Raw genomic sequence first — 10,747 nt, 5'->3', positions numbered from 1 at the left:
ATCTATACAAACATGTGTGTGTGTGTGTGTGTGTGTGTGTGTGTGTGTGTGTGTGTTGGATTGTGTTGTTCTGGATCTGATAGCACACTGGCATTAATCTTTGGAAAGCTGCTCTTGATCACCCCAGCAGGTACAGGACAGAGAGATTCATCTGCAGTCATAGTCCGACGGCAGCTCTGAGACTCTGGCAGGAAGGAAGAAGCATGGATGCTGTCTTCCCATAATGCCCCTGTGCTTTCCTTCTAACATATGAACTCTGACTACAGTGGAGAAAGATGCTAGTCTGCAAAATTTGGCTCCCAGTATAAAAAATGCAGAAATAAAGCCCTCTTTCAGCAGTATGTAGGAAATATGGGAGCCAGCTTTAGAGAAAATATAAAGTCAATAAACATCTACAAAAAACAGCCATTAGCTAGATGGGGTGGAAACTGTTTCTGCTCTGCTGAGTTTTCTCGCTGGCTTGTCGTGCGTCTGTGTCACTTGTTGTGTCACTAACGCTACATAAACAGTTGACCGAGGTGTGCGGTCTCCCTTTAGGTCAGTGCAGTGGGAGTATGACTTTATTGATGGTTTTGTAATGTGTTCTGGCTTCTCTGGTCTTTTTTTCAGCAGCTTGTTTTCCCTCAGGCTTTAAACCTAAACCTCATGAACTGCCTGCAGGAACACTTTAGATTAGTGTGCCAGTCTTGTAATGTTAAACCTAAAACTAATTATATTAGCAAAGCATAATTACAGACTATTTAAAAATGAAAATTAGGTGGACTTATTCAGCAAGAACACATTAAACTGATCAAAAGTGACAGTAAAGACATTTATAATGTTACAAAATATTTATATTTTGAAGAAAATCTAAGAGTTTTCCCTCAGTAAACTCCTAATTTGCTGCTTATTGATAATAAGTTAGGTACTTGTTTGTAGTAATGTTTAGGTATTAAGGGATCTAGAATATGGTCGTGCAGAATAAGGCATTAATATGTGCTTTGTAAGTACTAATAATCAGCCAATATGCATACTGTACTAAACAACTAGTTAATAGTGACTAGTGTTGCCTAATCTAAAGTGTTACCAATTCATGATTTGAATAACAGCCCAAAATATTTGTAATTGTGCTTTGTGTATATGTCAACAAAGTAAAAGGGTACTTTTGCAAGGATAAATAATGCATTTTTTAAGGTAAAAAACATGTCAGAGATGATCTGACTTTAATTCAACTCTGAAAAACCTCCTTTCGCATGTGAAGATTGAGATGAAGAGCCAGTCAAATGCACTATTGTCTTTTTCTTGAGAACATAATCAAAATAAAGACTGTCAAAGTTTCAGCTTAATTAAAGAGAAGCCACCTGCTATAGTGGCTGCTACTCTAGTTGATAAAAAGTGTCCCACATTTGGCTGCTGGTGGGTGTTAATTTCACACCTTGTTCATTATACAACAGGTAGACTTTTATAGATTTTTTTTTTCTGTCAAGCTCATTATATTCCCTGCTACATCTAGCCAGTCAGTTTTTCTCTAAATAAACATTCTGCAAGCAACTCTCACCTCAGCGTGACTTCATTAATTGCAGTTTTCACACTAATAAATATCCTTTATTGGACCATTTCAGTCTTTAATGTGGCCTGTGAGTAATGGAGCTTTATGAGACGGAGCATTTGGATTAGTTGTTTAGATTAATAATAGTTAAATTTTCTTTTTGTCAGTCACTGGTGGTGACAGAGTGGCCAGGCCGGTAACACAGACTGTCTGTAATCAACCTATAAATACTGCTGCTGGGCTTCTATCTTTAGCAGTTTAATAAGACATGCCGCTCTCCATGTACCGCAGTGGGAAATGAAGACAAACAGTGTTTCTTTGTAAAGTAAGTGGCTTGGAGAGGCTTGTGGCATAGTGGTGCAGGTATTGGAGTGTTGTTAGTGTCCAGTTTTGTTTTGAATGGTGTTGTGTGTCCACACAGACCAGTGTAATCTTTCTCTGTGTGAGTAAAGGGAAACAACAGTGTAAGCCTCTTGGTCTTGTGTGTACCATACAAAATGCTAGCTGTGCCCGTTTCTATCCAGAACTGACAAGGAATGAATGCTTTCAACCGCATTCCCGGATGAGCCGTTCAGAAATCATTCTAATATGCTGATTTGGTGCTTGAGAAACATTTCTTATTATTATCAATGTTGGAAAATGTGATACTTTTTTTACCAGGATTTCTTCTTTGATAAATGCAAAGTTCAAACGAGCAGCATTAATTTGAAACCGTAAATACATTTATAGTTTTACAAAATATTTGTGTCACTTTTGATCAAAATGCATCCTTGTGGAATAAAAGTATTTTTAATTTATTAATTAATTTCTTTAAAAAAAAATCTTACTGATTCCAAACTTTTAAACAGTGGTGTACATTGTTTTACTTGGAAGTATTTCACATTACAGAAGAAAAATATGAACTATGAAAAGTTAGCGTCTTGCATTCATACAGTCCTATAAGCTTCAGTGTGAGTGTATTTTGGCATTTGTTTTGTAAGTCTAATATGAAAGTGAAATTGTGCTCTAAAGAGGACATTCCAATTACATGAAACAGTGTGTCTTATTCTCTAATAATTGCGTAAAATAAGGGTTCTTAGTTGTGTGTAGAAAAAGGTTTTAATTTAAATTTATTCTTACCACCATTAAAGTGTGTGAGTCTGAGTGTGTAGTTAGTACTTAGTAGTTAGCATAATACACACTCATAAAAGTTCCATATAAAAATTTGTGTTATTCTGAAATAAGTACAATTATTGTATGATTACTTAGTCATTTAATTTTTATAACATGAAAGCATGAAAACTGCTTTACACATTCCATATTTCTAAGGCCACCAGCTGTTGCATGTATGTGGTTTGCGTTGGTTCTAAATTTAATCCTACATTTAGAAAAACATGCTAAACCTTTGATGACTCAGTTCTTAATGAACTCATTACCAAGGGATGTTTCAGACTGAGAACAGACTGGATGCGGTCACGTTAGTCTTGGTGGCATTAGCTGAGAAAGACAGGCATGAAAATGCCACCATAAACAGACTGAGTGCTGTAAATGTCATCAGATCTCTATTGTGGGGCTGGTTCTTTAACACAGAAGATGTCACTTTACATGATGGCCATTTGAATTCTGCAGTGATGCTAGGAGAGTGAAGAGAACTGAGTTGTGTTAATGTACGTGTGTGTGGTTAATGATGCGTGAATGCTGGGAGGAGAGACTGGCGATTGAGAAGCAACTATTACCTTATTGACCTCTTCATCTAGTCACATCCCTCTTCCTCTTTTGCTGTGGATTGTGTTGTTTTAATGATCAAGAATTTATTCCACCCCAACAAGTGTCATAAGCATTGTTAGTTTCAGTCTCTAATACAATATTCTCTGCCAGTCTGACAACAAAATTTGTATTTGTTGTTGTGACTGCCCCAACCTTTTCATGTTGCATATCTATTTATAGCTAATTCGCAATGCTTTGCTAAGTACATCAAACATGTGGAGTAATTTTGTGGTTGACAACCCATGATGGTAAATAATTAACATAAAAATGCTGAATTTAAATGTGTGATAAATTTTAATCAATGCTCAGCGAGCAGGAAAACAAATTCTATGCATGCAAAAAAATGCATCACGCTGTATAAATAATTATTTTTGTGACACATGCTGTGTGTAAGTGAATGCCATATGTTACATGTTATAAAAAAGAATCAAAAAGGATGTAAGGATTCTAAGTATTTGGGGTGAAGAGATGATTAGTTGGGGAGAGGTATTAAAACGTGTTAGATATCAATGTTTTAGCTGAATGATGAAGGGCAGTGAATAGACTGGAAATAAATGGGACAGGCACAATTGTAGCACAATTGTATGTATTTGACATGACAGTGCTTGCCGTTTTACTATATGGCCTCAGGACAACTATGGGACTGCATGGATGATAAATATTTAAACAGAGGGTTCATGAATACATATCAATGCATAGAAAGAGTCTTAGTGGACTCTGAAGTGTCTTGAGGTATTCGCTGGTTCACTCTCCACTGCTGTACCCAGTTACTGTGCTTGAAATGTAGCAGTGAAGTGACATTTTCTTTTTTCTTTTCCACGTATTGCTTCTATTCAGCTACTTTAAGTGGTTTCACGTTTCTCCATTTTTTTTTATTAACTTTACAGTGCATTTTAACAAATAACAGAAGATCTTGACTAGCATTGTTAGAATGTTCACCTATAGGCATAACAAATATGAGTACACTTAACTACGGTTGTTGAAACACATATGAACACAGAATATGTTATTTTAATTAGTTGACTTGGAAATTAACACAGAACTTTAGCATATACATAATTATATGAGTGCTACAAAAATGTGTGCTGAGTGTCATGAAAATGACAAGTAGCTCTATAATGGGATTGCATTTATGCAAAACCAATGCCTAGAGCATATAGCATCTAAAACACTGTTATTTTGCTGCCTTATGAAAAACTTGTATTTTCTTTTGAAAATTAAAATCTTTTTTTCGGTTATTTAGTTATTTTGACTTTAATCTAGAAGCCATTTCAGTGTTTTAAATAGTCACAGTCCAAATCCTTATGACCAAGAGTCTGTGTGAATGCCACTGAACATGTAATTTAATGATTGAGAAATTATTTTAAGTTGTATGAAACACATGTAACAATGCTTGCTTTTCGCAGTGATGCTGAGTCAGCTTAGACCAAATCGAATAAGAAACATATTACACTTATACTCAGTTAATGTTATGCATGTCTTCCATATTAAAGTCAGAAGTCTGAAGCTTAAAACAGCACATTATAATTCCCCCATTTTACTCAGGCATTTACATGTGCACCTCCAGGTCTGTTCCCTCAGTATAAAGCACTATGCATGAACAAACCACATTAACAGTCAGGACAGACTCTGTGTGTTTGGGAAAGTCACTGTAATCGTAGGTTGCTTGTCTCAGTGAGTAACTGCAGCGTAAAGCTGGCGCAGGCTGTGGCCTCAAGCATGAAATTACAAGTGAACTTTAATTTGCTTCACATCCACTGTCTACACAGAGATCATGGACAGGACACCACCCAAGTAGTTGAAGGTTTTAACACGTGTATATGTGCATGGGGCAGTAATAGTCTGCACAATTGTTTCACAAATTTCTGAAGAAGTCCTAGCAAAAACACATTTTACACATTTCTGAAGAAGTCCTAACAACATTACAGTTTGAAAGCTTGGGGGTTTTTTTTTAATAAATTAATACTTTTATTCAGAAAGTATGCATTAAACTGATCAAAAGTGACAGTAAAGATATTTATAATCTTACAAAAGATTTCTATTTAAAAAATAAATGGGTTTTTTTTCCTCAAAGAATCATGTTCTTAAAATATTAAGGTGAAGAGCTTGAAAAAAAAGTCAGCACACTCAAACATTAAAGAGTCAACAAGCGAGATGAAAGCAATATAAGCAATTTACTGAGTAAAAACAAGGCAAACGTTTCAGTCACATGTTGACCATTTTCAATGCCAAGCCTTGACAAGGACTTTTTTCAAGCTCTTCACCTTTGGGAAACTTTTTTGGTCTACGCACCTCAGCTGGATTATTTTGAAGGCGCTGTGAATCTCTGGCTGCTTCTCTCTTAAAATATTAAGAAAAACAAAAATATTAAGCAGAACAAGTGTTTTCAACATTGATAATAATAATAAATGTTTATTAAACACCAAATAATCATATTAGAATGATTTCTGAAGACTGAAGCAGTGGCTGCTGAAAATTCAGCTTCGCCATCACAGGAATAAATTACATTTGAAAATATATTACAACAGAAAACAGTTATTTTAAATTTTAATAATAATAGTAGCACTAGTAGTATACTTGTTTACTTGTAGGCTACAAGTGTGTGTAAGTATGTGTGTGTGTTTGTTTGAAAAGGTATTGAGCGGGGATCCCATGAGAGCATACTTTAGATGTTTGTGTGTGTGTATTTGACCATGTTTGTGTTTAAAGATTATTCTCCCCTGTAGCTGCGGTTGTCTTGGCATTTCTCTTGCAGAGTCTTTAATGAATTAAGGGAACATTGAACTCGACATTGATTTGTTTGCTGTGGTTTAAACAGTAATAGGCCACACAGACAGGAACACAGACACTACTCCAAGTTCAGTTCAATTCAGTTTAGATGTTTTATATGGTACTTTATATGGTGGCTGTGGTTACGAATTTGGGTTAATGACCCACATTCAAACCCAGATAGGGTCAATCCATAGCCTGTACAGTAGGGCTGCACGATAAATCGCATGGGATTTAAATATCGCATGCGATTTATCGTGCAGCCCTACTGTACAGTAACTGACATTACCTGGCACTAAGTTTAAATACCAAAACCAAATAACATTATAATTAATGATCCCTCTAAGCTGCGAGGATAAATAGAAACCGAGCTCTGATGATGCTCCTGTGCATGCTGGGAAAAAAAAAAAGAATTAGCAATTAACAGAAGGTAAACTCAAAAATAGGCTATGGGTGAAAAAGAGTGGATATTTTTTAATTCTAGAGCTAAACAAATGGGCAGCCTTTCAACTGGTGTCCAGCCATATGCTTCATCTGAATGGCTGCATTCATTCACAAAAGGATTAATTATAATTAATTTGTGAACATCACAGAGATTTTATGCTCATACTACCAACAGAAGCCCAAAATGACCACTCATTATTTTTTTTGTTTTGTGTTTCTTGACCTTGACTACACACAATTTAGAGTTTTTTGAGCATTACTTTGAGTTGTATATAGAATGATATTATATCCTAGAATACACACACACACACACACACACATATATATATATATATATATATATATATATATATATATACACAGTATATATACAGTATATATAGTGAAGGTTGATCATAATAATAATAGTAATTATTTTGTAGAATTCTCCATATGTGAAATAAGTTTTCTTTCCGCTGATCAGCTTGGAAAAAAAAGAGAAGAACAAGTGTTTGGACAAAAAAACAGATGGATATGTCAACAGGCTCAAGAAGAGAACAAAAAGTTGTGGTGTTAAAATGAGGGCAGTAGACTCCAATTTATTTTGGTGGGTTCGTGCTGAGTACATTGTGAAAGAGATGGGTATAGATTAGCATCTGACAGGATCAGACAGTCTGTGCTCTTGACCATCCCTCTTGATTGTGTTCAGTCAATTCCCGAACAGCTGAGATGATCACTAACACTAAAACAGATTAATTATGTCAGTTAAACATTTTCTTTTGCCTGGAAGCTCAATGTATTACTTTAAATCGTCATGAAATGTCTTTTTTTTACCATTGCACTTTTATGCAGTTACAACTAAAGAAAGAAAACAATTTTGACAAATTATTTTGTGCTTTTCTGACAGAAATTTGTCTGTAAAGTAAACCGCTTACTTGGTGCTTGTCTCCCTCTTCCCAGCCGCTGTCACATTCAAGGTGTTTAGATGACATGGAGTGTGTTTAAATGAAACCCAGTGTACAGCAGCTGTCAGAAGAGCAATCCTGGCTTTCAGATACAAGATCAATTTCACAATATGGTGGGATCCAAACTAATGCCCCCACTGATGGGATCCAAGTCTATACCTCACCTCAAGGCTGCTGCCTGTAATGTGTAATCTGTGTGAAAATATGAGATTATTGATAATCTTGTCTTCACCAGGAGAACAGAGGTGTGACACGTAGTTTAAGTTCTTGGGAATTGTCCCGAATGTTTTGCTGGAATGAGACATACATTTTTTTAAATGGCAGGACAGCAGCTGCAGTCAGACAGCGTGTACTCATCAAGCAGCGTGCGATCACAGCATCCTGTGGACGTTTCTTGAGCAGAGCGAGGACACGGGCTCTGAAATCTTTCATCAGCGTCTAGTGTGTCCCTCATCCTGCTGTATCGGTGGAAATGATGGGGGAAGTTTAAAGATGACAGCGTTGCTTTGATTACAAACAGTTTTCAGCCGAGAGGCACTGTTTGAAGGGTGCAGTTTACTGTCGTTGAAATGGAACTGTACACATTTAGGGCTGTCAATCAATTAAAATCATTAAATACCATGATATTAATAAAAATACCAATTCATAGTTTTAATATATCCTGAGAACACCCTCTAAATGTACATCATACAATTCAAAAGTTTTTTTTAAATGTACAACTGTTTTCAATACTGATAATAATAAGAAATGTTTTCTTGAGCACCAAAACAGCATATTAAAATGATTTCTGATGGATCATGTGACACTGTGACAAATTCAGCTTTGCAATAACAGGAATAAGTTACACTTAAAAACATATTAAAATAGAAAACAGTTAATTTAAATTGTAATAATATTTCACAATATTATTGTTATTACTATATTTTTGATCAAATAAATGCACCCTTGGTAAGCATAAGAGGCTTCTTTTAAAAACATTTAAATGTCATACTGACCCAAAACCATTAAATGTGTAGATCATTCAGGAAAATTGCATTAATTGTATAGCATACAAAATTATTAAATAAGTATTGCAAAAAGTAGCTTTAGAGGTCAGTAATTGTTCATTTCCATATCAGTGAATCTCAGCACAATTTTCACTGGCTTATAACCCATTGCAGTCCATTTTGCAAGCAAGTCTAATGCGGGGTTGACGCAGGGGACATCTGGTATTTCAGCTATGATATTTTTAGACTGTGGGTTTACACCAGGGATCCCCAAACATTTTCATTGACCTATCTAGAAAGGTGTAATCTATCTCTGGACATTTTTTAATATAATGGAGAAAAACACATTTGTTCTCTTTAAGTTAATGTTTTTACATATCAGTTTCATTGCAATATTGTTAGTTTTATGGTAAGGTATGAAAATGTGGATAATGAACAAAGTTATACAGTTGAGAGAAAGATTACATTTTCAAATGATATATTTTCACTTTTTTTTTAGTGGTGCAACAAGTAAGAGCAGCCTAATGGCTGTACTGAGGGAATGATTCATTGACATGGCACTTGCAGTTAAAAAAAGTGATGTTGATTCAGAAGCTGCTATTAGGAATTTGGTAAGTTCATTCAGTGAGGGATTCATTCAAACCAGTGGCGCTTCAGTTTATGGGTCTATTTCAATGATAGAAAAGGCTGATAAGAGTCATTATTATTATCAATGTAACAGATTTTTTTTTTTCAGGAATCTTGGATGAATAGCAAGTTCAAAAGAACAGCTTTTATTTAAAATAGAATAGAAAAATCTAACTGTCTTTATTGTAACTTTTGATCAGTTTAATGTCTTTGCTACATAAAAGTATTTTTTTTAAATCTTACAGAGCCCAAACTTTTCAACAGTACTGTATCCCCTCCAACAAACGTGTTAACTATATTTAATTTAACATATTTTTTTCATATTTCAGACACGGGATGAACCTGCAACCATTCTCACACTATGTGCTACCCACTTATTCCCAATTTGCAACTCACCAGTTTGAAAACCGCAGGTGTTTTCACATGCAGGTTGCCATCTTTGGCTGTTTCATCACATCTCTATGTTTTCTTATTGAGACCCCTGCATTCTATTTGATTCCACTACTATATTAATCACACTAAATTAAAGCATTAAATTGGCATCCCTAAACAAAATATTCCATAATCGGTGTGTTAAAGTCTGTGCTAAATTAGAGAACTCTCTGTCACAATAATCAAATTCACTCAATACAGCTAGGACCATCAAACAAATCACTCTACATATTTTTCATCTCTCCTGCTTGAGATACATGTCAACTCTCTCTCTCTCTCTCTCTCTCTCTCTCTCTCTCTCTCTCTCTCTCTCTCTCTCTCTCTCTCTCTCTCTCTCTCTCTCTCTCTCTCTCTCTCCCTCTCTCTCTCTCTCTCTCTCTCTCTCAGATATATCTCTCTCAAGGATAATCACATTGATTAACTGCCTGGCTGATGGGTAAAGAGTGGAGTGGATCTGTGTCGATGGAGAGAGAGAAAGCGAGAGGATTGGCTTTATTGATTCATCAGCGGTCACATTTAGCAGTTCAGTAACCTGTTAATTCACACCGTCTGCAACCATCCTAGAGAACTAATTATCACCATGTGTGTGTGCTTTCATTCAGTCTAGCAGCTTTTCTTGAACATAAACTCTTAACTTGAAAACATCACCCTGACATCTGTTGATTAATTACTATTATATATTTGAACACTTCTTAGTGAATTGAAAATATATCTGTTTTTCACAGCCTAATTATAATGTGCTGTAAAATTAGAGTTCATATAAATAATGAACAGCCAAATGGTTTTGCCACTGCAAAAAAAAACAAATTCCTTAGGTTTTCTCATACATATACTGAATGAGCAATGGAAGAAAAGAAAAGCTTGAGTTAAATGAGATCTTGCACTCAGACTGAGAGAAAGCGATAGAGAGAGATGGAAAGAGCATGTTAGACCCTTTAGCCATGCAGATTAAAGGTTGATAAACTTTATCAGCATGCCACTGAATAATGTGAGCCGCTGGATTATTGTTTCTGTGGAATTACACTGTGTGTGGCATTTGTTTTCTCTCTGTCCTGACAAACACACACACACACACATGCAGAGATGGAGGACGGCTGTATTACAATACAATCACACAGCGAGAAGCCTGCAGCAATCGTTTGAAGTGTCTGAAATTCAGTCATCATATGGAGGTTAAGACAGCAGGCTACCCTCCCAGAATGCATTTAGCCCTTCCATTAAAAATCAGCACACAGATTATTCCTCTCAGACCTGCCTTCTGTCTTCTGGAA

At 35.7% G+C, this 10,747-nt stretch overlaps 1 long non-coding RNA gene across 2 annotated transcripts in view; it reads left to right on the top strand.

Annotated features, from left to right (window-relative positions):
* The window catches only part of LOC107680294 (uncharacterized), a 22,040-nt gene extending 11,968 nt beyond the window's left edge, over positions 1 to 10,072 (top strand). For both annotated transcript variants that reach the window (XR_001633135.1, XR_001633134.1), the window contains exon 4: positions 9,864 to 10,072. This is a non-coding gene — a long non-coding RNA (uncharacterized LOC107680294). The remainder of the gene's footprint in view (positions 1 to 9,863) is intronic.
* The last annotated feature ends 675 nt before the right edge of the window (positions 10,073 to 10,747 follow it).

Source organism: Sinocyclocheilus anshuiensis, unplaced genomic scaffold (assembly GCF_001515605.1).
Source record: "Sinocyclocheilus anshuiensis isolate Anshui unplaced genomic scaffold, SAMN03320099.WGS_v1.1 scaffold13, whole genome shotgun sequence".
NCBI lineage: Eukaryota > Metazoa > Chordata > Actinopteri > Cypriniformes > Cyprinidae > Sinocyclocheilus > Sinocyclocheilus anshuiensis.
Note: the sequence above shows the minus strand (reverse complement) of the source record. Positions and strands in the feature narration are given on the sequence as shown.